The sequence below is a fragment of the Heptranchias perlo genome, chromosome 18 (genome assembly GCF_035084215.1).
Source record: "Heptranchias perlo isolate sHepPer1 chromosome 18, sHepPer1.hap1, whole genome shotgun sequence".
In the NCBI taxonomy this organism is placed as follows: Eukaryota; Metazoa; Chordata; class Chondrichthyes; order Hexanchiformes; family Hexanchidae; genus Heptranchias; species Heptranchias perlo.
In genome coordinates, this window is record NC_090342.1 from 49626851 (window position 1) to 49649819 (window position 22969).

Sequence of the window (22969 nt, forward strand, 5' to 3'; positions counted from 1 at the left end):
CGATAGAGACAGAGGGTGGTGTTTATGTGGAACAGTTGAATGGAGAAGTATTTCAAAGTGTCTGCGCAGGAAAGGGAGCTTTTCTTTAAGAATCACAAGACAAATATAGATGAGAGACACAGTTTGGCCCATCTTAACTCATCCAGTCGAGATGAATAGCCAACATTCTTTCTTTCTATTTGAAATAAAAACAGAAATTGCTTAAGATACATAGCAGGCCTGTCAGAATCTGGGGAAAAAATGAAAGTTAACATTTCGGGTACACATCCCTGAGTCGGAATTGGAATTGGAGAATAAATGAGTGTTTTCATAGGAATGATCAAAATGTAGGGGGAGGGGAGAACAACAGAGAAGGTTCACAGGGCAGGTTTGCAAGCTACTAATTCAGAGGTAGTGAGTGGGTTTAACAGCTCCTGTGGTAAGAGGCGAGAGTGTGCTGGACAGTGAACAGATATCTCAGGCAAGCATTAAAAAGGCATTGGAAGGACAAAACAGGAGTGAAAACAACTCAGTCAGTCGGAGAAAAGGCATTAGAAAGGTAAATGATAGAGAACAATAAACAAAATTACATTTGATTTGGGTTAGTTTTAAACCTATGTATGTCTCATTTTAATCAAAATGATTTATTTGATCTTGAATGCTAATTATTGTAATGAATGTAACATAAGTCTGGGGATTATACTGAATACTTTTGACGAACTGTATGAATCCATCACAGTGAGCTGACACCCTAAGTAATTAGGAAATGCAAAGGCTGCAGTTATATAAGGTATTGGTGAGACCGCACCTGGAATACTGCATACAGTTTTGGTCTCCATACTTAAGAAAAGACATACTTGCTCTCGAGGCAGTACAAAGAAGGTTCACTCGGTTAATCCCGGGGATGAGGGGGCGGACATATGAGGAGAGGTTGAGTAGATTGGGACTCTACTCATTGGAGTTCAGAAGAATGAGAGGCGATCTTATTGAAACATATAAGATTGTGAAGGGTCTTGATCGGGTGGATGCAGTAAGGATGTTCCCAAAGATGGGTGAAACTAGAACTAGGGGGCATAATCTTAGAATAAGGGGCTGCTCTTTCAAAACTGAGATGAGGAGAAACTTCTTCACTCAGAGGGTGGTCGGCCTGTGGAATTTGCTGCCCCAGGAAGCTGTGGAAGCTACATCATTAGATAAATTTAAAACAGAAATAGACAGTTTCCTAGAAGTAAAGGGAATTAGGGGTTATGGGGAGCGGGCAGGAAATTGGACATGAAGCTGAGTTCGGATCGGTCAATGCCCTGTGGGTGGCGGAGAGGGCCCAGGGGCTATGTGGCCGGGTCCTGCTCCGACTTCTTGTGTTCTTTAGATTTGTGGTTGGGATCAGATCAGCCATGATCTTATTGAATGGCGGAGCAGGCTCGAGGGGCCGATTGGCCTACTCCTGCTCCAATTTCTTATGTTCTTATGTTCTTATGTTCTTTGGTAATCTTTTCTCACTTGCAACAACAATCTTGCAACAGCCTGTCTGTGCTGTGCGTGGCAGAGACAGGTGCACCGTCATTAAGCATAGATCATTAAGGCAAGTGCAAGGAAAGGTTAATGCTCAGCCCTGAAAAGTGCAGCCACCATGCTCAGCAAGGCCGATGTTATAAGGCATTGGATGGACACTGCACATTCAATGTGATCGTATCATAAGAACATAAGAAATAGGAGCAGGAGTAGGCCAATCGGCCCCTCGAGCCTGCTCCGTCATTCAATAAGATCATGGCTGATCTGATCCTAACCTCAAATCTAAATTCATGTCCAATTTCCTGCCTGCTCCCCGTAACCCCTAATTCCCTTTACTTCTAGGAAACTGTCTATTTCTGTTTTAAATTTATTTAATGATGTAGCTTCCACAGCTTCCTGGGGCAGCAAATTCCACAGACCCACTACCCTCTGAGTGAAGAAGTTTCTCCTCATCTCAGTTTTGAAAGAGCAGCCCCTTATTCTAAGATTATGCCCCCTAGTTCTAGTTTCACCCATCCTTGGGAACATCCTTACCGCATCCACCCGATCAAGCCCCTTCACAATCTTATATGTTTCAATAAGATCGCCTCTCATTCTTCTGAACTCCAATGAGTAGAGTCCCAATCTACTCAACCTCTCCTCATATGTCCACCCCCTCATCCCCGGGATTAACCGAGTGAAACTTCTTTGTACTGCCTCGAGAGCAAGTATGTCTTTTCTTAAGTATGGAGACCAAAACTGTATGCAGTATTCCAGGTGCGGTCTCACCAATACCTTATATCAGTGTTCAAACTACTGTAGAAAGAGCAGGAGTTTATTTACTCATCATAAATCTGCCAAGAATTAATTTTGCATGAAATATTGCATTCAGAATGCCCTATTAACGGATCTGTGGTCAACTTCACGTTAAGCTTGCGTTCCGAGAAGGTGGTGGGATGAGCCAGACACTGGCAGCTGGTTTCAAATTGAGCTCGGACTAATGGGGTGAGATACTGCTCAGTCTGATGGCTGTAAGAGTCCTGTGTGAAACGAGTTTGGGCAGTCTCAGCACAGTTCCTGCAGTCCACAATTCAATACTAAAATTGGCAATTGTATTCAGAGAGGTGCCAGGCTGTGTGAGCAACGGAAAATGTCACGGATTGCCAGGCACTGGTATAGTCGGGGAAGTTCTTCTGCCTCCACCGCTCTCTGGGGAAGGCAGTTCCACAGACTGACAACTCTCAGAGAAAAAAAAATTCCTCATCTCCGTCTTAAATGGGAGGCCCCTTATTTTTAAATTGTAAGAAAACATTTATCAAACAAAATTAAATTTGCTCCCTATTAATATGGTAAGTTATGTGCACATTATTAGTAATTAAATAAAACTCAATAGAAACAAATACTGTTGCTGTGTGTGCCAAACCAGGGGTTATTGGGAGTCTGCTCCTAATATTACAGTGTTTCATCACTGGAGAAATGGTGGGGGTGGCACTGGTCTCGGGTAGTAGCTCAAAATGGGTAATAGCGAAGTCAGTGGAAAAGAAAATCGGGTGGAGGGTGAATCGGGCGGGGGGGGTGAATCGGGAGGGGGGGGTGAATCGGGCAGAGGGGTGAATCGGGCAGGGGGGTGAATCGGGCAGGGGGGGGTGAATCGGGAGTGGGGGGTGAATCGGGAGGGGGGGTGAATCGGGAGGGGGGGTGAATCGGGAGGGGGGGGTGAATCGGGCGGGGGTGAATCGGGAGGGGTGGGTGAATCGGGCGGGGGTGAATCAGGCGGGGGGTGAATCGGGAGGGGGGGTGAATGGGGAGGGGGGGTGAATCGGGAGGGGGGGTGAATGGGGAGGGGGGGTGAATCGGGCGGGGGGTGAATCGGGATGGGGAGGGTGAATCGGGAGGGGGGTGAATCGGGCGGGGGGTGAATCGGGAGGGGGGAGGGTGAATCGGGAGGGGGGGGTGAATCGGGAGGGGGTGAATCGGGAGGGGGTGAATCGGGCGGGGTGGGTGAATCGGGCGGGGTGGGTGAATCGGGAGGGGGGTGAATCGGGCGGGGGGGTGGGTGAATCGGGCGGGGAGGGGTGAATCAGACTGCTGGTTCGCTATCATCCATTTTTTTGCTGCTATCTAAAACCAATTGCACCCCCAGTACATCCCACTCTTGAAAGAAAGAAAGAAAGAAAGACTTGCATTTATATAGCACCTTTCATGGCCTCAGGACATCCCATATTTATGACTAATTAAGTACTTCTGAACTATCGTCACTATTATAATGTAGGAGACACAGCAAGGTCCCACAAACATCAGTGTGATAATGATCAGATAATCTGTATTTTAGTGATGTTGGTTGAGGGATAAATGTTGGTCAGGACACCACGGATAACTCCCCTGCTCTTCTTCAAATAGTGCCATGAGATCTTTTATGTCCACCTCAGAGGTCAGATGGGGCCTCGGTTCAACATCTCAAATGAAAGACGGCACCTCCGACATGCAGCACTCCCTCAGTACTGCACTGAAGTGCCAGCCTAAATTATGATGAGACTATTTGAATGAGATAGGTTAAGGAGACATGCATATTAGTTATGGAAGCATAGAACTAGGTTAGATGTTAGGAGGTTTTTCTTTTTACTGAGGGCTATCGACCTCTGGAACAAGTCGCTCATGTGGTGAGTGCGAATTGTTCAATAGTTTGCTGGACAGATTCCTGACTAAGGTTGATATCACTACATACAAAGGGTAGGTGGGATGTTGGGTGATGTGCCTTTTTGTCATTGGGTTCTCCTGGAACTCGTTTTGATTCCCTTTGGGGGGTCAGAGAGGAATTTTCCCAGATTCTTTTTTTCCCTGAATTGGCCTAGGGTTTTTTCAATCTGTTTTTGCCTCTCCAAGGCAATATTCATCCCTCAACCAACATCACTAAAAAATGATTATCTGGTCATTCTTAAATTGCTGTTTGTGGGACCTTGCTGTGCACAAATTGGCTGCCATGTTTCCTACATTACAACAGTGACTACACTTCAAAAATGCTTCATCGGCTGTTGGGACATCCTGAGGTGTGAAAAGCGCTATATAAATGCAAGGCCTTTCTTTATTTCTCCCAGGAGATTACATGGTTGCTGGTGGGTGGGAGGCCATTGTGGGTCATGAAGCTTAGTTGCAACATGACTATAGGACTGGCTCGATGGACCAGCTGGTCTTTTCCTGTCCAACAGTTTTCTATGTTCTTCTTGCAGGGCACTGTGGGTAGTTTGACAACACAGTAAATAGATTTATTTTTTATTTTTAAGAAACCTGAATAAATGGTAATGTCCTCAGTGAAGAACCATCAAGGATTAATAGAGTAGGAGAGAAGATGAGATAAGTCAGAACGTTGTGATTAGACAATGCCAAGCTTGGGTTTTAAAAGCCTGCAGTTCATAGGAGGGTGGAAAGACAGAGGTCAGGGCTTCCACTGCTTTGAGGTTCTGGGAAAGAATAAGTTAGAATATGAAACGGCGCAATGATTCTTTATTTTAACTCAGTGATAATGACAGAAGGACGAAGAACAGGTCGGAAAGTTCCAAAGGCCTCTGACGAAGTACTTGGTGTGTTCTGCAGAAGTGCTGGATTGCACAGCTCCTTAATAAAAACAAATGCACGCACGGAAAGAGTAGAAAACGATGTGCACTGATGGTCAGAGGGCAATGCCTCGTGCCACCTTCTCTGGTGGCACGCGGGGCTAGCAGGCAATTGTGCTTGCACGTACGGTACTGAAAAAAATTAAACCGGGTTGAGCTTTTATTTACAATGCAGAAGGGCGTTCCTCTCGAAGGCACTGATTCACGTTGGAGTACGGTTCCAGAGGTGCCAGCAGCTCCAAGTGGACATCCCAATTCACTGTTGGGCCTAGGCCTAGAGTGTCCACAGGTTATTTGGCCAGGGAGGCCTGGTCTTGTCCTCACTGAACATCCACACAGCAGCAGTCACTGGAGAGTGATCAGAAGGATGGCTTTTCCCCTCTCCTCTGCCTGCAGGCCAATACTTGCATTCCAACTGCTGCCCAGCTGAGACCAGCTCACTCAGCGCAGACCGTGACCTCAATCTGGGACCCTCTAGTTGTGCGGCTTAAACCACTACTTGGTACACGTCATGGTGCCTTTACCCCCTCCGCCAGTGGGAAGCAGCTTATGGCTCTTGGTAAAGCCTTCAATGCTGCTCTGGAGCAGTTTACTGATTACAGTTTGGAATGTTCACAAGATCCACTTTATCTAAAACAAATCACATTAGATGGCCATACGTTTGCGAACACTTCACTTGTAAGAGAAACCGTGGCTGCCTTGAAGGGGCGGATTAGTGCACAAGGATGAATGCTAAAGGAACTGTTTGATGTTGACTTGCCATTTTAAATGCTCCAAATGTGCACTGGCTTGGGAATGCTGAACAGGCAGGCCGGAAAATGTCAAAGGCAGAAACAATTGGGAATCGTCCCTTCAGAAGTGCCGGTATTGTTGTTTGTGAACTGAGCTTCGATCTGTAGCTGTGAGCTCTCTGTACAGCACACCATGGCAGTGTTAGTGCTACACACTGTCGTGCAATCACCGAAAAGCTTTTGACACTTCAAGAGCTTAAATCTACTGTAAAATACTCCAGACAGACAAATGGTATCTTACTCCTGATTATACACGCACTCTTTCAACAAACATAGTGGGACTCACGTATTTACAGATTTTTTTTAAAGCCTTTATGAGCTAGAAAATAGTTGTTCTCCAACCTGTACCCCCAATTCACCAATAAAGGGGGAAAAGTATTTGGCAAACCTGTTTTTCTGTTTATTGAAAAAAAGGTGTGACATGCTGATGTAAATTGTGCTCAAATGCATCATTGAGCCATTTTGACTGTCATGTCATCATGACAAGGATAATGCTTGGCTCCTCCATATAATTGGCTTGCCAAATGCTTTTTCTTGGAGACCATGTCCCTTTAATGTCAGCAGGAATTCCTAACGTCAATGACTTGATGCCAGTGCCATCAGGGGAACTGCAACCCTTCTTGGGAGGAAATCGCACCGGCCCGAACGGCAGAGGCAGGAAAGGCTGGCAATAACACAATTTGATTTTGGTTTTGGTCACAGACAGGCTGAGCGTTCAGTGAAGGACAGCAATCCAATTTTGTCATTGATCACCTCTTCCTGTTTCCTTGCTGATTCTCCTGTGTATTTATCATAACCCTCCTTTTTAAAGCTTATTTTTGCTTTAACCCTTGATGTATCGATGGAAACCTTGCCTTTGGTGTCCGGTTGGAATGTGTTTAACCTATGACTTGTATTTAAATATCAAATACTGCTGTCTATCGCTCATTCTTCCAACCAATTAATTTAGACTACATTTCCTTTCATCTCACTTAAATAACGTAATTTCCAGTCCAACACCTTTATCTTGGGCTCTTCTTTTCCCTCATCTGTCTTCAATGTGAATCTAATGAGATTACGGTCACTATTTCCAAAGTGTCCTCTGACCTTTAGTGTAGTTACTTGTCCTGTTTTGTTACCCAGATCTATATCTGGCACTGAATCCTTTCTTATCGAACATGCAACATATTGATTAAGGAAACAGTCCTGGGTGCATTCTAAGAGCCTCTCACTATTTTGACCACAAATTCTTGTCTTATCCCAGTCTACTTTTGGATAGTTAACATCCCCCCACAATTACAATTCATAGCACTGCAAACCTCTCAATGTTGCCGACAAATCTCATCCTTGGTTTCTTTCACACCCCTTCTGAACCCACATCAGGGACGATCAACAGTTGGAACAGGGAAGTAGCTAACGGGATTCCATAACCACATAGAGCGGGTTATCCTGACACACTGTACACTACCATTCAAAATGGATTTTTGTAATATAAACAGGCCATATAATTTGAAATATATCTCACAGCAGATGGAGAATGAAGTTGAACTTGATGAAACCTACTGAATTAATCTTATACCAGATTACAGTATCAGCTGTGGCTCAGTGGGTAGCACTCTCACCTCTGAGTCAGGAGGTGGTGGGTTCAAATCCCACTCTAGAGACACGAGCACAAAATCTAGGCTGACACTTCAGTACAAAGGGAAGTGTTACACTGTTGGAGGTGTTGCCTTTTGGACGAGACATTAAAACGAGGCCTTGTCTGCCCTTTCCAGTGGAAGTAAAATATCCCATGGCATTATTCAAAGAAGAGCAGGGGTGTTCTCCCAGGTGTCCTGGCCAATGTTTATCCCTCAACCAACATCACTAAAAAATAAATTATCTGGTCATTATCACATTGTTGTTTGTGGGACCTTGCTGTGTCAAAAGTGGCTGCCATGTTTCGTACATAACAACAGTGACTACACTTCAAAAAGTACTTCAGTGGCTGTTAAGTGCTTTGGGGTGTCTTGAGGTCCACATAAATTCAAGTCTTTCTGTGAATCAGAAGTTAGAACGAGCTGTTTGAACACCTATTGATTCTTAGCTTTCATCACAGTGAGGAGGATAGTAACAGACTTCAGGAGGATGTAGACAGACTGGTGAAACGGCAGATGAAATTTAATGCAGAGAAGTGTGAAGTGATACGTTTTGGTAGGAAGAATGAGAAGAGACAATGTAAACTAAATGGCACAATTTTAAAGGGAGTGCGAGAACAGAGAGACCTGGGGGTGTGCGTACACAAATCTTTGAAGGTGGCAGGACAAGTTGAGAAGGCTGTTAAAATAGCACATGGGATCCTGGACTTTATGGGCCCAATGTTACCAGGGCTGCGGGTTCTCGGCGGGGGGGCTATCGGGCGCGTGGGTAACGCGCCCGGCGAAATCAGTCAGCCACCCGCGCGATCGTAGCCCAATTGGATCCACTTAACTTCTCCTCCGGGTTCCCCACTGCTGATCTGCATGTCGGGCGGGCTGCGCATGCGCAGTAAGATCTGTCAGCTGGAGGAGCTCTATTTAAAGGGGCAGTCCTCCACTGACAGATGCTGCAACAAACAGAAAAAAATCACTGCATGGAGCAGCCCAGGGGGAAGGCTGCTCCCAGTTTAATGATGCCTCACTCCAGGTATCAATACATGGGGTGAGGAGGAAGGGGAGGCCAGAGATCTTCCCCCCCGGCGGGCGGGAGGAAGCGGCCTGCCTCTGCCACCAGGAAGGCCTGGCTCGAGGTGGCAGAAGAGGTCACCAGCACCATCAACATATCGCCCACCTGCATACAGTGCAGGAGGCGCTCCAATGACCTCAGTAGGTCAGCCAAAGTGAGTACACTTACTCTTTCCCCTACACTCCGTCTGCCACATCACCTCCCCCACCCCACATCTCCTTCTGCACTGCCAACACTACTCTGTCACATCACTCCTCATACCCACTCAAACCTCATCCTCATCTTACCTGCACTTACTCACCTCGCCAGTACTCATCCCGCCACTACCACTCAACCCAATCCTCATACAATCTCATGGCTCGATCTCATACTCACCCTCTCGTGCATCTCTTTCACAGTCAGCCTCACTCAACCTGCCACTACCTGTGCTGCAGCCACAGGGCATGCATCACATATGTGCAGTAGGCAGCGTAAGGCAAACGTGTCGTGAGCATGAAGGGGATGCACAAGGGTGATTGAGGGTTTGTCATGGTTGTTACTTATATTGAATTTCTGACCAACTCACATTACATATTATATTGTCACCACTACTGCCATGTCTTCGTGAATCTTGTCTGGTCTGTGCAATAATGCCCTTTCCTGAGGATCACTATGAAGACCCACAACTGATGCCACCCATTGTGTCACTGCAGAGTGGGTGTAGGTGTATTTGCAGGGCTCTTTTGTGCAGACGGCTGAGAGACGTCGGCAATGTCCCCGCTGGCACCCTGGAAGGATGCAGAGGAGAAGTTGTTGAGGGCAGTGGTGACTTTGACAGCGACAGGTAAGAAGATGGTGCTCGGGCCAGCCAGGAGCAGCTTGGCATGAAGGAGGCTGCAGATGTCCACGACTACATGTCGAGTGACTCTGAGCCTCCGTGTGCACTGCTGCTCAGAGAGGTCCAGGAAGCTGAGCCTCAGTCTGTGGACCCTGTGGTAGTGCCCTCTGCGACGCATCTCTCTCTGCGGTAGCCCTCCCTCCTGCTGTACAGGTGGATGTGTCACAGCACTGTGTGGTGGAGCTCCACGTGTCAGAGGTGGACGGCGTGGACGGCGAGGCTGGTGATGCTGTTCGCCCTCCGAGGAGGTCATGACTGCAGCTACGGCGGCCCCCATCCGGAAGATGTACATCTGAGGGGGTCCGCAAGGTAGGTACATGTCTCTGGACCCCGGGGTAAGTGTGCAAGTTGGTGACTTTGATTGTCAGGAGGAGGGTGGTGGAGGCCAAACTTTGTCCCAAGTGACTTAGTGGCCTCCTGCAATGAGTGAGGGTCTCCCCGCCCCCACCTGTCAAATGGACCTTTGCAGCTGCCACAGGTTGACAGCTGCAACACGTCCATTTGAACTGGGAGTGTTTCCCCCAGTGTGGGAACAGTCCCAGTTTGCTCTAAAATCCCACCCCTCCTCACATAATCCCTTAATCAGGTCAGTTAATGACCTGAACAAGCAAAATAAATAGCTTCAAGTGGCATCCCGCTGGCTTTAATTGCCTGCGGGATTCCCACCAGCGGGGGCTGCGCGCGCACGCCGGCGCGTCAGTGGGGAACCCGGAAGTGCGCGGGTTTGAGGTGGGCTCCAGTCCCGCTCCGGGATTTCCCTCCGCCAGGAACGCACCCGATAGCGGGTGCTAAAATGCTGCCCTATAAATCGAGGCACAGAGTACAAAAGCAAGGAAGTTATGCTAAACCTTGGTTAGGCCCCAGCTGGAGTATTGTGTCCAATTCTGGGCAAGATACTTTAGGAAGGATGTCAAGGCCTTAGGGAGGATGCAGAAGAGATTTACTGGAATAGTACCAAGAATGAGGGACTTCAGTTGCGTGGAGATACTGGAGAATTTGGGTTTGTTCTCCTCAGAGCAGAGAAGGTTAAGAGGAGATTTGATACAGACGTTCAAAATCATGAAGAGTTTTGATGGAGTAAATAAAGAGAAACTTTTTCCAGTGGCAGAAGGGTCAGTAACCAGAGGACACAGATTTAAGGTAATTGGCAAAAGAACCAGAAGCGACATGAGGAAAGAAAAAATTTACGCAGCGAGTTGTTATGATCTGGAATGCGCTGCCTGAAAGGTTGGTGGAAACAGATTCAATAATAGCTTTCGAAAGAGAATTAGATAAATATTTGAAGTGGAAAAAAAATGCAGGGCTATGGGGAAAGAGCAGGGGATAGGACTAATTGGATAGCTTTTTCAAAGAGCCGGCACAGGCACGATGGGCCGAATGGCCTCCTTCTATGCTGTATCATTCTATGAAGGTAAGAGGTATCTTCCGCACGCATAACTGGCGGCTTATTGGTAACAATCAGCAGTCTACACACAGCATAATTCATGCAAAGCTTTACCGTCCATTGCTTAAGGGAGCCTGATAGCAATTGAATTATTCCACAATTGAAGGAAACATTTGCTGCGTTTACCATTGCTCTAAATGGCTCTGTCAAATTTCATTTGCACAGTGTAATTAAATGGATTGCACAGGGCAAACAAGAAATCCAGTTCATTTAATATCTAGATTTTGATTTAACAAGGCAGGTAAACTCCGTTCTTCATGATAATTCAGGTCAACCAGTTCGCCCAACCCCATAGTGTGACCATCATTCTCTGTCCGTTGGACAGACTGGGTCCCACGGGACAAGCAGCCATTTGTTTTTGTCCCATGCTTTCTAATCGTCAAAATATTTATTTGAATTCAGAAGAGCAGTGGCACATACCGCAAGAATGGTCAAGAGATGAGGTGAATTAGGAAGTGCCCAAAAGGTGTTCTCGAGCTTAGGTTTTAAACACCTGAGAATGGTAAGGAGAAGGAATGACCGAGCAAGGTTAAAGGTTCCCCGGTTTTGAGGCCCTGGATGAGTTAGAGTAGTAGACCCTGGGATGAGTTGGAGTGGGAGACCCTGGGATGAGTTAGAGTAGTAGACCCTGGGATGAGTTAGAGTAGGAGACCCTGGGATGAGTCAACACAACAACAACAATTTGCATTTATATAGCAACTTTAAGAACATATGAAATAAGAGCAGGAGAAGGCCAAATGGCCCCTTGAGCCTGCTCCACCATTCAATCACCTCATGGCTGATCTTCAACCTCAACTCCACTTTCCTGCCCGATCCTCATATCCCTTGATTCCCCTAGAGTCCAAAAATCTATCCATCTCAGCCTTGAATATACTCATCGACTCAGCATCTACAGCTCTCTAGGGTAGAGAATTCCAAAGATTCACAACCCTCTGAGTGAAGAAATTCCTCCTCATCTCAGTCTTAAATGGCCGACCCCTTATCCTGTGACTATGCCCCCTAGTTCTAGACTCTCCAGCCAAGGGAAACAAGCTCTCAGCATGTACCCTGTCAAGCCCCCTCAGAATCTTATATGTTTCAATGAGATCACCTCTCATTCTTCTAAACTCCACTCTACTCAACCTCTCCTCTTAGGACAACCCTCTCATCCCATAGTAAAACGTCCCAAAGTGCTTTACAGGAGCGGTTAATTGACAAAATTTGACACTGAGCCACATAAGGAGATATTAGGACAGGTGACCAAAACCTTGGTCAAACAGGTAGGAAAATACTTGTAAACTACGGCTTCAGACAACCAAACCAGAGAAGCTCAGACACATTGTCGTGTTGATAAAAAAAAGGTGAGAGAGATCACCTATCTGATAACCAACTTTTTCTTCTATGTCTTGGGAGCATTAGAAGAGCTTCCTCAAATACAGGAGGAATTTTCAAGTTTTGGATGGATTTTAGTTTTAGACAAGAAGAAAAGTTATTGAAGGGAAAAGTGTTTGGTGCGATAGAGAAAAACAAACTTTTTGGAGGCGGCTTCAGCAATGGACGAGATGTGGGGGGGATTTCCGTTTCAGGCCAAAGGAGATAGTGAGGAAAAGAATGCTGGTAGATGAAGAAGGATTATCAAAGGTAATGGGTATTTCCTGTAGCTGTCCAAGAAACAAAGCTCTTTGGAAGGGAAGAGAGGAAATCAAGGTGTGGTGATTACATTGTCTGAGGAATGGAGGTTGCATACAGTGTGAGCATACCACCTGAAGGAAGATGATGGATAAAGTCATCAGAAAGGAGTGGATAGGGTTGAACGATGGCTGGAGGAGGCAATTGATATAAAAACCTAAAATAGTGGAGAAAACTGGCACCAAGCATCAAAAATGGACAGGTGGCATCACTAAACCACTGTGAAATGAGAAGTGCAATTATGCCAGTTTGATAATGTACATTAAATGTTCAAAAATAGTAATTTGTGAAACAACTAAGCAAATGAAACAGATCACATAGAAACTGTTTGCCTCTTAGTATGAGCTAAAGAAAAGGAGACGCCAATATTTTTTGAACAGGAGGAGGAGACCATGATGTCTTTCAGGAGTGAAGTTAGGAAAGGCTTCTACACGCAAAGGGTGGTAGAAGTTTGGAACTCTCTTCTGCAAATGCCAGTTGATGCTAGCTCAATTGTTAATTTTAAATCTGAAATTGATAGATTTTTGTTAACCAAAGGTTTTAAGGGATATGGGGCTAAGGCAGGTATATGGATTTAGGTCACAGATCAGCCATGATCTCATTGAATGGGGGAGCAGGCTCGAGGGGCTAAATGGCCTTCTCCTGTTCCTATGACAATACAATCATGGTGGAAGGTCAAAGACCAACGAGAAGGCCAAAGGAAAACTGGCTGGATGGTGTAAGGAACTGGACAGGAATGCCAATTAAACAGGCATTAGTAAGAACGGATGAAAGGCAACATTGGCACAGGATTGTGCCCATTCAACTTCAGACATGCTGGTAGCATTCAGACAAAACCAAAGGCAGATATCAGAGGGACATTTTGGAGACCTGCTGTGACTTTTCAGTGGCACCACTCCCAGCGAGGAGTCTTGCTTAATGGGATCGTGGATCAGAGAATCACATACAATTATCGTCACTCTCCATTTTTTGTCAAGCCAAGTGTGAATTTGGGAGCACTGCAAATGGGGAGCTCTGACCTCAACCTCCAATTCTCTCATCTGTCTTCCTGTTGAATGAGACTCCATACTGGGCGAGGCCCAGAAAATATTGGGAGACTTGCGTGTACATTTGGCTCTCGATTCCTTACTCTCCTAAACAAATTCTCTAACCAGAGACTTGAGCACATAATCCAGGCTGATACTCCAGTGCAGTACTGAGGGAGTGCTGCACTGTCAGAGGTGCCGTCCTTTGGATGAGACGTTAAACCGAGGCCCTGTCTGCCCTCTCAGGTGAACGTAAAAGATCCCATGGCACTATTTTGAAGAAGAGCAGGGGGGTTCTCTCTGACGTACTGGCCAATATTTATTCCTCAACCAACATCTCTAAATCAGATTATAGGATCATTATCACATTGCTGTTTATGGGAGCTTGCTGTGTGCAAATTGGCTGCCACATTCCTACATTACAGTAGTGACTACACTTCAAAAATACTTCATTGGCTGCGAAGTGCTTTGGGGTGTCCTGAGGTTGTGAAGGACGTTATAGAAATGTAAGTCTTTTTTTTTGTCTGTTTGATTTTGTAACTCTTATTAGCAGAATACCACTGCTCAGCACTTCCCTCGGGCACACTGAGCTGCCTTCTTCCGAATCCAATCTACAGCTACATTGTAAATTGTTTGGTTTCACACACGCGATTAAACTCACATTAGACAGGCCGTAAATAATTACACTTTCCTTATACGGAAACAATTTTTTTGCCCCGGGTTTGCAATCCTACAACCCGTACAGGAATTAAAAGCTTAATATCTAAAGATTTTGCTATTTGAAATCAAATAGAGAGTGAGAGGCAAAACTCAGTCCTTGTCCATTTCTGTCTCTTTATCCATGTTCCTTTTCCATGTCAGACACTATAAGAAAGAAAGATTTGCATTTATATCGTGCCTTTCATGATCTCGGGATGTCTCAAAGCACTTCACAGCCAATGAAGTACTTTTACAGTGTAGTGTGATAGTGCCCAGATAATCTGTTTTAGTGATGTTAGTTGAGGGATAAATATTGGTCAGCACGTCAGGGAGAACTCTCCTGTTCTTCTTTGAAATAGTGCCATGGGATCGTTTGTGTCCACTTAAGAGGGTAGAAGGGGGTCTTAGTTTAACTTCTCATCTGAAAGATGGCGTCTCCAACAGTACAGCACTCCCTCAGTACTGCACTGGAGCGTCAGCCTGAATTTTGTGCTCAAGTGTCTGGAGTGGGACTTGAACCCACGACCTTCTGACTCAGCAGCGAGAGTGCCACCACTAAGCCAAGGCTAACAGTATAAATAAATGACTTTGGATCACATCAAGAGCACTTTGGCCTGATCTTCCTGCGTACATGCTGGTCGTGAAATACCTCGCTCGCTCCCAGTGTGTTACGTGCTGTTGAACAGCAAGGGGACTTCACCACTGGCACGGGCTCGGAAACTTTACCCTGCTGAGTAAAAACTGAGACACTTGTTCTCCTCTGTTTGTAAGGATCCCATGTGAAATAACCCTGAGAAAACTCAACCCAGTTTGTAATGATGCATGGGCCGGCAGAGGCAAAGTGCTCCTAATTCAGCATGAATTGGCACTAGAAACTGCACGTGGTGGCTGGTGTGGGAAATGCCATGCTGGTACAGCAGGGGGTGCCCTTCCATGGTTGGATTGAGGCACATTGTTGGGACAGGGTAGAGGCAGCTTTACTCTTTACTCTGCATCCACCTGATCTGGGAGTGCTAGATGGGACAGAGTAAAGGGAGCTTTACTCTGCATCCGCCTGACCCGAGAGTGCTAGATGGGGCAGAGTAAAGGGAGTTTTACTCTGCATCCACCTGACCAGGAGGGTGCTAGATTGGACAGGGTAAAGGGAGCTTTACTCTGCATCCACCTGACCTGAAGGTGCTTGATGTTGAAACTGGTTGTCTGAAATGGGAAGTATTCCAACTCCCCAGCACTGACATCATTCCCCTCGATCAGCACAAAGTCCACAAACAAAAAGCTTAAACAAAAAATAGGGGGATAGCAATATAAAATACAATACAAAATTGCAAGTTATCACTTGCCTCAAATTGAAGTGATTTTGTACGGGTAAAAGTCCCCTCTCTACATTACAGTGCAACACTGAACAGCTCCAGCTAAAATCAGCAAGTTCACACAGACCCGGATTATTCACTCACTAAATCTGTTCACAACACAAGTCCATTCCTTTATCTTGAGCACACAAAACATATCTGATTGAAAAGATATTCCTATTTCGAAAGACCCAAAACATTCACCATTTTCATGTCCAGAACTGTCAAAACCTTTGCAAATAAATGCTGAATAAATCTTGTAGTAGTTTCAGTTCAAATATGTATAGTTCTCAGTAATTCAACCGTGCTTTATAATCAATGGAAATTTTAAAATATTACCCACCGTACGTAGCTAGGTTTAAAACAGCTCATTAACAAAGAAAACAACCTTGGGACGTACTGTACCTGCAGCAGCCACTGAGAGGACTACACTTTACACACGAATTACCAGTTCAGTTTTCAACGAAGCGACAACCAACATAATCTGTGGCAAAACGGCAGCAACTGGAGCATTGCGATCCCTGGGCTGAGTGGGAAGCTTGTGACAGTAAATCTATGACAGCTGAGGCACCGAAGCTTTCAATGGCTAATTAGAAGCGGCCCTACTGTCCGCAGGAACAAGGAGCCTAGGGCCAACAGTCTATCGCTATCTGTGGCATCTTGACAGAACTGTGTCAGGCAAATCCTTCAATTCTGCTGACAGTCAGTTATTCCCAATAAAACACTCATTCATTCTTTAAGTCCTTAAAAAAAGCAACGGTAAGAATTCAATCCTATTAAGACATGCTAAACCTGGTAACATTGTGCTTGCCTTATTTTGTTATGATTTTTTAAAAAAGATATTGCTGGAAACATGTAGATTCAACCAGCAGTAAATAAAAAAAAAATGCAGGTTAACTTTTAGGTGGAGACCCTTTTTCAGAACAGTCCCTTTTCTGTTTTTATTTCCTCTTTTCAAAAATTACAGGTTTTTCTTTGCATCTCCTACTGGTCATTTTATGACAATCAGGGGTCATTAATCTTGTTGTCACACCTGACTGGATTGCAACTGTAAATATTAAATCTCCCTCTCTTCTTCGTTTTATCAATCGGCGTTAACGCCTTCGGAAAAACTCCAGTAGATCGTCTTCAGTTTACTTTTACAGCACAATTATCGCACCCCTCTTAACAGAACAGAATCTTTATTTTTGGTAATGGTTCCGTTTCCAAATCGCACGAAGGGAGGTGAATGCCTGTATTTTCCAACCTGCAGCGTATTGAAGGGGGCATGGTGCGAGTCAGTGCTGGCGGTCGAAAGGCGAAGGGGCCGATTTGCCAGTCGGGTGCTCTTGGCCAAAAGCGGGCACCATCGGGCAGTGCCGGTTGGCCGTTTTGCAGGTCTGCGGCAACCCCCCCCCGATTTTCCATCCAACTGGGCTCTGCGGGGGGCCCGCGATTTCCCGACTAGTGCACCCTGAAGGCCCAGTTCCTCACTTGGAACGCCCGAACCGGTGGGGAGGGGGGTGCCATTCCTCAAATCAGCTGTTGTTTTTTTTTGTAGCTCAAGGGCCTTCTTCAACATAGCGATTAAAACAGGGCGGCTCAAAGGTACAGTGCCAACTGCTCGATTTCAAATGCAAAAAACTGGCCCTAAAAGTAACCCATCGCTGAAGCGAACTTAACACTAAAATCACTAAAACCATTTTTCCCAATTAAGACCAAAATTAAATGTAAACATTTTAAGAGATCAGAACCCTAAAGACTGGAACTTAGCCCAATTGGTACGTTCAGATATTCACAGGAACACCACAAACATCAGCTCACCAACATATACTTTTTCAAAAATGACCACCTACTCTTTTTAAACTCACCCGCTGATATTCCCTTGCTTTCCGATCCAGAATCACAGATCATGCACGGTTGTGATCCCGTTTCAGGCCGGTTGTACTGCTGGTCACAGAGACTGTTGGCATCAACGACAACTGGATGCAATCTAATCTACTCCCCAAGCCTCGAAACAAATGTGCCCATGTGATTCTCTGCTTTTATTTTTCCCCTTCATAATTATCCCCATGACACCGTGCAATCCATCTTCATTGATCAGATATGACTCACCCCCAGCCCGCCCCCCATTCAAAGCTGCACTGTGTATATACCCGATTGATGCACATTTCAGAGAATCTAACCATAAATTCCCTCTTTCTAAAAATAATTTATGCAGTGCAGCAATTCAGTCACTCTTTGTATACATGTGCATTTAATATGTATTCCAGACAGCTTTTCCTCCACCCACCCCCCTTCTTTCTCCTCATCTCCTGAAGGTGAAGACTCTTTTGAGGTACTTCGAACCTCTTTTTAAGTGTTGGCCGTGGTCAGTGGGTAGCACTCTTCCTTCTGAGTCAGGAGGTCGTGGGTTCAAGTCCCACTCCAGAGACTTGAGCACCAAATCCAGGCCGACACTCCAGTGCAGTACTGAGGGAGCGTTGCACTGTCGGAGGTGCTGTCTTTCAGATGAGATGTTAAACTGAGGCCCTTTCTGCCCTCTCAGGTGGATGTAAAAGATCCCATGGCACTATTTTGAAGAAGAGCGGGGGAGTTCTCTTGTTGTCCTGGCCAATATTTATCCCTCAACCAATACCACCAAAAACAGATTATCTGGTCATTTATCTGTTTGTGGGACCTTGCTGTGTGGAATTTTGGCTGCCGGGTTTCCTACATTACGACAGTGACTACACTTCAAAAGTACTTCATTGGCTGTAAAACGCTTTGAAACGTTCTGAGGTCCTGAAAGGCGCTATAAAAATGCAGGTCTGTCTTTCTTTCTTCTTTTACCATTTTTACACTCGATGGCAGCCCTCTATTACCTCACCCCAAGGAGCCATCGATCATTTGTGAGCCTAGCAGGATATGTGAACATGGCCAGATGGCAGAAGCCAGCTCCATCTATTCTCACCATCCACACGCATGCACTTGTCAGGAGGGTTTACTGGATAGTGATCAGGAGGGGGCACCCTGACCGATTTCTCCCCTCTCTAGTTCAGGCCAGTAGTAACACCCCATTCACAATTCCTCTGATATTGCAACAGCCCATGCCAGTGTATAACAGGGACCTGGACAACATCCAGGCTTCAACTAAACAGTGGCAGCCAACATTCACATTGCATAAGTGCCAGGTAATGACCATCTCCAACAAGGAAAGGCCCAAATGCCTGACCTCCAACAGCCCCACCATCGCTAATCCCACACCACCAACATCCTGGGGGATTACCATTGACCAAAAGCTGGTTCAGCCATATCAACATCGTAGCTTCAAGAGCAGGACACAGGCTGGGTACTCTGTGATGAGTGGCTCACCTCCCGACCAGTCAACTCCTCTCCACCATCTACAGGACTCAAGTCAGGAATGTGATGGAATTCACCACTTGCCTGGACGGGTACAGCCACAACACTCAGGAAGCTCAAAACCGTCCAGGACAGAGCAGTCTGCTTGATTGATATTCCTGCCACTGAACTCAATATCCACCCCCTCCACCACCAACACGCTATGGTTACAGTACGTACTATCCACAGAATGCGCTGCAGCAACTCACCAAGCTTACTTCAACAGTACCTTCCCTGCCCAGTGACCTCTACCACCGAGAAAGACAAGAGCAGCAACATTGTGTAAACACCATCAGCACCGTGTCATGCATGATCCTGACTTGGATATACAGCATTCCTTCTTCGCTGCTGGGTCAACACTCTGGAATTCCCTACCGAACACCATCATGGGAGCATCATCACCACAAGGAGTTCAAGGAAAAACCTTCTTAGGTCTACCAGGGATGGGCAATAAATGTGGCCTTGCCCACATCCTGAGATTATCTAACTCAGAGCTGACCAAGCATCTAAACCTAGGACCTTCTGGCCTGTATGGCTTAGTAAGGTCAGCACTTCAACCACTTGATGTGCAACTATTTTTCAATTGTTTCTATACACGCAAGAGATATGTAGCATAGGCCTTATACCTGTGCAATGGCGTACACACTAGGCATATTTGTCAATGACAAAGATACAAGAGAGGAAGGACGCAATGGCAGAGTGAGCAAGGCAACAATCGCAAAATTTATCTATTAATGAAAAGATGAAAAGATAAAAACCTGGAAAGTAAAAGTTCTGACATGGTGGGTAAAGGTGCCTAGCCACATGGACAGGGAGGCCCCACCTGCAACCCCTGATCTATGCTGAGCAAACTGATCTCAAGTGCGGTTTAGCAGTTGGGTCACTAAAATTGGGTTCAGCACTCTTGGGATGCGGAGGAGGGGAGAAGTCAACCAGGCATTTCCAAGCTGATAGCTATCCAAATGACACCAAAGTACACACATAGCCATTGGGTAAAAATAGTTATCTAGCACGACTATGAACATCTGCATGGTCAAATAGCCAACAGATAAGTCTAGACTCACGCATGATGATTGGTGCTTGAATGAGGAACTTGAATCAGGTCCAGTAATGATGGCCCATATCACAGCAAGAATCAATAGCCTCAGGCAAGGAAGTGAACAAAGTGTGAAGAGAAGAAGTTCCAACTACAGAAAGAATAGAGCACTGGATCATTCAGAGCTGGTTATTCCAGGGCTGTGCCTGCTTAATGAGATGGCAGTGCCCCTTCGCATACCCTGATTGTCTCTTATGAGATTAGAAATTTGTCCATTAGCCACTCTAAGTACAGTCCACGATTTTCATATTCAGCTGACAAGTGGAAATGAGTCCGTTCTTTCAAGTTGTGGCGTGTGTTTGTGGAATGTGTTTGTGTCCGACAGAAAATCTATTCACAGGCGCACTGTAAGAAATATCACTGTTTCTTCCAGAAAACTGAGCTTTCCTTTCAGGCCTCGTTTCTGGCTTCGATGTGCATCAGTTGAAAGATAAGCACAGGTCCAAGGAAAAATAAAAGGACCCAACACAAGTGGACTTTGTTTGATTCAATTGGGCTGAGCCAAATTCAAACTCTGTCTTCCAAAAGCTCAGATCCGGCTGTCTTGCAATATTCCATCACTGCTTTTATTATCAGGTCAGGTTAAAATAGCGGCCACTGCGCATGGGGGTGGGGGAGGGAGTTTCAAATGCGTGGCTCAGCAACACCCGATGCTTTAATCGGCAGTTCTGCCCTGTACCTGTGCAAAGAGCCACCATGACTTCACACTACAACCATGACTAAAACCACTACAGAAATACCACAGCAAGGCAGCCATTTTGTGTGTGTGAGATACTTTTAAAAAAACATCAGTGCTTTCTTACTAAAAGCATCCGAAATTCTTGTCATGCCTTTAAGAGAAATTATTGAGAGTACCACAGGTCTCAGACACTCCCTTCCCATTAGCCAGACTCAGAACCAGTTTCACCCAATCAAGTGGGATCATTTCTAGTTTTGCAACTCCCAAACTATCAACTCAGTCACCAGGGACCCATCAGGCAGATGTTGGAGAATATGATTTTGTCACTGCACTTTTCTACTCTCACCCATTTTCACAGGGGTCAACCATACAATACATATTAGGAAATCCTGTCATGGCTCTATAAAAATTAATTACAATTGTCGGTGCCGGCGCAAGCTTGTGAATACATGTCAAAAAAACTCCAATTATTTGTAATTGGAGAAAACCTTTGGGATGAATTTCCTGGTCCTTTTACTGAATACAAATAGCTTTCCAACTAACGCTAACAACAATTGTACGGAGACAGTTGTGACAACACATCAGAAATATTGGAGCACTGGTCTACACATGGATAGAATACTCATTGCATGACTATTTCGAAAAGGATATCCCAAGGTACTAGGCAATCTCCTCCGCGGAACTTTGCTCATGGTTGGGGTGAGGAGCAGATGTGGGTACAGGTCTAGGCCGGGGAAAGCCGTGCTGAGGGAGGCTGAGCAGTTCCACAGAGTGGACAATAGGTGCTGAGTTCAAGATGAGAGGAGGGTGGGGGCAGGGAGTTTGGTGCTGAGATCAGAAGAAAATGGGCACAATGGAGCCCAACAGCAGGAAAGTCCGGGACATTAAGAGTGCTAGGGAAGAGGCAAGATATCAGGGATAGTCCCGGGAATCGGAAGGCTAGTTCCAAATTCAGCCCAGGAAAGGGGAGGCTGGGTCTGAATTTGGCCCCAGACTTGATGGGCTGTGTCCTGAGCAAGCCTGGGAATGGAGAGGCGAGGCTGCGCTTCCAGTTGGCCTGAGAAGGGGTAAAAACATGGCCTCCCTCTCTGCTGGCTTTGATACGGTTGTTGCACTTAACAGTTCTGCGCTAAATAAGACTGATAATTCCACATCGTTCCCATGACCAATCAGCTCACACAAAAGTGACAGTCAAGACAGTCTTACTATTGGATCGCCTAAAGCATTGCTCAGAAGTAATCTAAGATCTAGATCATGGCTGGGATGTTTAGCTGCTAACCTGGCCTATGCCTTTAATGCCACTCCTCTACATGGGTACATCCGGTTAATCGTAGCCACTTATAAACTGCTAAGGTCAATCAGAGGCCTGTAAATTTCAGGCTGCAGATCAATGTAGAGCATAACATCAGGGGCCACTGATTACAGTGAATGAATAAGACAAGCTCCATTTTTATTATGTGGTATTCTGAGATTTCTACCAAGGTTTTGAAGATTGCATTCCATGAATTTTTCATTATTCCATGAAAACTATAAATAAGTGTCCTGTAGAATGAATGAACTTACATTTATCCAGCATATTTCAAGTCCTCAATATACCCAAAAGCACTTCACAGCCAATGAATGACTATTTTTTTTTGAGAGCGTCATCACTGTCGTTACGATGGAAATAAATGGCCGTCAAATTGCGCACATCAAGGTCCCACAAACCACAATGAGATTATTAACCAATCAACCTGTTTTGATGAAGCTGGTTGAGGGATGCACATTTTCTAGGAGAACTCCCCTGCTCTTCTTTGAATAGTGCCATGGGATCTCTTAATTCCACCTGAACAGGTAGATAGGGCCTCGGTTTAACATCGCATCTGAAAGATGGCATCTCTGACAGTGGGACACTCACTCCATGCATGCTCAGGTCCTCGAGTGGATTTGAACCGAACACCATCTAACTCAGAGATAAGACTAACTGGCCTATAATTTCCTAGTAGATGTGTTCCCATTTTTTGAATAGAGGTACAACTTTGGCGCAATTTCTGTTTCTGAAGATGGTTGCAAAACAATGGTCAATTCCTCCGCTGTCTCCTTCCCAACCACCTCCAGTAGTCAGAAGTATATGCCAGCTGGGTGTGTGGTAGTGGTGACATTTCTGTCCTCAGTCACTCTCTGTGACTCATTGTGAGTAATGCCGCTAGTGATCAGCAAGTAATAGATCAGAAACGGT

The 22969-nt window shown here is 45.6% G+C and overlaps 1 protein-coding gene across 1 annotated transcript in view; it reads right to left on the reverse strand.

Moving 5' to 3' along the window:
* Nucleotides 1–22969, reverse strand: part of nrcama (neuronal cell adhesion molecule a) — a 233674-nt gene that overhangs the window by 118006 nt on the left and 92699 nt on the right.